This window comes from Stigmatopora nigra, chromosome 9 (genome assembly GCF_051989575.1).
Source record: "Stigmatopora nigra isolate UIUO_SnigA chromosome 9, RoL_Snig_1.1, whole genome shotgun sequence".
In the NCBI taxonomy this organism is placed as follows: Eukaryota; Metazoa; Chordata; class Actinopteri; order Syngnathiformes; family Syngnathidae; genus Stigmatopora; species Stigmatopora nigra.
In genome coordinates, this window is record NC_135516.1 from 7,551,131 (window position 1) to 7,555,010 (window position 3,880).

Genomic DNA, 3,880 nt, shown 5'->3' on the forward strand with positions numbered 1-3,880 from the left:
CAAAGTGACTGCATAGTGAGTATTTTACAATAAAAGCAGCACTAATATGATCATCAAACCCATTTAATTTTGCAAGACATTTTTTCGGTTATATACTCGGCGAACTATATTCAGGTGAAATGTCTTATGGATAATTTGTTGAATTTCTTATTGTAGATCTTTTGGGATGTTCTCCTTTTGGAGGTAACCCCAATTTTGCATCTGGGAATAAAAAGAAACTTAATGTTTAAATAATGCACCAGGGCAACATCAGGATAACATCCATCAATATTTTATGCATGATGTATTTGTATTAAATGTGAACATTGATTGAATGCCCTTGAATCGAATCAAAATATACTGTGACAATCTTTGCAAGATCATCAATTATCACACAAAGGATCAGTTTTGTGTCATCATGAACTCATTCAGTACATCCCATCATTATATGTGCTTCGGTAGTCAAAGTTGACTGGAAAACTTCATTGATTATCAACACTGATTATCCTTGTCAAAGTTATGGGCTGTGACCATTTGCACTCACAATAATTCCTCCACTGTGTGGGAATCGATTGCATGCTGACTGCATCCAAGTCAGGTGAAAGAACCATTGATCCACTGGGTGGACTGTAAAGGTTTTACTGTGAATAATCAATCATCATGTGCTATTCCTCTGATTGAAGCCATCTAACCAATATTTGCCATGTCAATCAAACTGCCTTGACTGAAATCTGATTTGGCAAAAAAAAAAAAAAAAGCCATTGATTCATGTACAGGAATCAGAGAAACTTAGCAAAAGTTTACAAAATGAAGTGGAAAAACTGTTGAAAATAAATTTGTTGTGTTGTCAAGTCCTAGCTCCATTAGGAGCCCTTATTTTGAAATGAAAGGAAGTATACATAACATGCAGAGGGATAAGAAAGAGGCAAATGTGGAAATTCAATGATTCAATTTCTGTTTGAAGACTAAACTTTGACCCAAGTTGCGAAAGAAAGGAGAGCTTCATCAGACAAACAAAAGGTATTGTGCAGCATTGGTGGAACATAGTTGTATAGATTCTAATGCTGAAATAAGAATAATAATAATAATCGGGCATAGGCCTGGTTGTCATCATCAACAACGAATTGGAAAAAAAATGGTAAAATTGGTCAAATGGAAATGCTGAATGTCTAATGTTAAATGTTCAAATATTTGTTGCATGTTTCACTTGCTATGCAATGGAAGTTGTTAAATATATTAGAATTTACATAATTCAGTTCTCCTATAAAGTAGTAGTTGTCTCCCCAGATCTATATACTGTCAATTGTGCTTTGACCAGCCTTTTTTCTACACCACCCGTTGATTACCAGACAGTTACCGGTCATCTAATTCAGAGGCCTGCTCTTTATTTTAGGGGATTTTTCCGCCATTGTCTTCTTTTTAATGTGGTCAAAGTATGTAATTGGTAGAGTACTGAACATTATGGGGATGAGCTTGTAGCGTAGGCAGTGATAGTTTGCAGAGTTTACGGAAGTGGTCTGAAATTCTACATAGTCCACCTCACCCCCCTCCCAGACTATATAGCTTACTATGTCTACACTGGTCTGTCTGGTCCAGACTTTTTAACATGTTTTCACACATGCTCGTACATTTCCTCACATGTGTGAAGGAGGTCTGACCGCTCTGTCAGTCGGGCATGATTGGATGACAGCGAAACACACACAGTGCCTTTTCATTCACGCTTCATTTCTATTAGTTTGTTCACACTAGGCAGTAGTGAGCTGGTGTTTAATATACAGTGAGTGAAAAAGCATCTTAACCAAATGGCCCTAATGGTGGACTGTATCATTGCAGACACACCATTACTCATTGTAAACAAAGACTCAATCAGGGTTAGCAATCCCTTATGGAGCCTTTCTATAATGCTTCATTTGTTTTTGTCAGTGCCGGTGGTCTGTGGTTATATAATGTGGTATGTTGAGAATTTAACATGCAAGTTATCGCTGTTAAATGTCAATAGCAGTCAATAAGAAAGGTTGAAAGCAGGAGTCGGGAGCCACCGGGCCTCTGGGCCAATATATTGCCCTTGGGAGCATTTGATAGAGTACACCATGCAATTGAAAGGGACAAATAAAACCTTGAGATGTATGTCCCCACAGATATCAAATCCACAAATAGCCCAGATACCTCTGGTAGACTGACTCCCTTTTCATGGAATTGGCTCAGTTGTTGAACTGATTAATCAGAAAAAAAAGTGCTGAGTACATTTATTAATTCCATTTTGTGTAGAACTATAAGCATTGAGCTAAAAGTTCTGATATTGGTTCACCAACATTTGTCACCCAGTAAGTAAAAACTCCAAAACCAAATGACTTTTTTTTCATGTGGCCTTCTCCCTTCATTCTTTTCATTCTCTTTTTCCACCCACTCTCAGAGGAAATGCATTTCCCTCATTAAAAGGGGTCTGTGTGCAAGAATGGTCTCTTATATTATCTTTTAATGAACCTGGGATACTCCTGTTTATTGCCACAGGGCTCCTGTACTGTAATGGGCAGCACACTTCATGCATTTAGCTCCAGGTCCTGTTCTGCTCTCTTGTGTATTTGTCTTGCAATTACTTCTCCTGTGTCATTAATCTACTTCTACATGTATAAATCACATCAAATTGCAGTAGAGGACCACATATAAACATGTGTGAAATATAGTCAATGTGTTCCTGTGTAGTCTACCAATGTTGCATTTTTCCACTTTTCCTATAGCTTGATAGTCAAAATATAGAGTCATTTTCGTAGCCACACCTGCAGGCCTGTACTTTCTTCTGGCCTTTCCTGGAAATTGATCATGTACACTACCTTGAGCTGGACAGAAAAGAAGTGGAGGCAGAGTAGCAGGAAAACACTTTATACTCTGTATACAAGTTGAATTCTTATTTTGTGCTTATCTTCCTATTAAAACTGCATTTCTAAGAGTAAGGAGTAACTTGACCTATGCGTTTTCCAACATACAAATTGCTGACTTGAGTTGAGCGTTAGACTGCAGGGCAGCCGAGTACTCAAATACATCATGAGTAGTACTTAATTCCCCAACAAAGTTATTCACCAAAAGAGTTTGCAATCTAATAATCGTCACTCATATTTGAAGGTGAGTGTCAAACTAAACCTGAAAATAAAATAAAAGCTGTGTTCTCAATATAACCAGCCTTTCAATACGCTCTTTGTCTTTTAATTCTAAAATTAAATAATAGGTGTGTGTGTGGATCAGAAATTCGACTTGACAGTAAAAGCTGCCACTGTAGTTGACAGTTCAGATGCCCCATATATTTACAGTACATCCGTCTGTTTGTATAATACCGCCCCCAGGTGGGTAGAACATAAAGTACGGTAGCCTCATCACATTTCCAGAGACATGTAAGTGACCTTGAGTCATTCATTATGCTCACAAAGGTCACGGAGGGTGCTGGAGCCTATCCCAGCTAACTCTGGGCACCAGGCAGGGTACATCCTCAAATGATGGCAAGCCAATCACGTAGCACAAAGAGTGAGACTACCATTTATACTCGCTCTTATGCCTACGGGCATTTAAAGAGTGTTCTACCAGCCAGTGATACATGTTTTTGGGATGTGGAAGGAAACTGGAGTACCCGGTGAAAACCCACTCAAACTTGGGTAAAACATGCAGCATCCACAGAGTGAGGACCCACCTGGGATCGAAACAGAACTTGGAGTCTGGCACACTAACCACTCCTCCACCGCGCCGACCACCTTGATTCAAGAGTGGAAATGGCTGTCCGGCGACCAGTCCATATCATCAGTGATGGGCATAAGATCACCTGAATGACTATAAGAGCTATTGTAAAGTGTAAAATGAATGGCTTGAGTAAAGAAATTGTTATCAAGTGCAAATGAAAGCCGAGATCACATAC

The 3,880-nt window shown here is 38.9% G+C and overlaps 1 long non-coding RNA gene across 3 annotated transcripts in view; it reads left to right on the forward strand.

Moving 5' to 3' along the window:
- LOC144202177 (uncharacterized) overlaps positions 1 to 3,880 on the forward strand; it is a 48,905-nt gene that overhangs the window by 2,969 nt on the left and 42,056 nt on the right. The gene's annotated exons all lie outside the window — the stretch shown is intronic.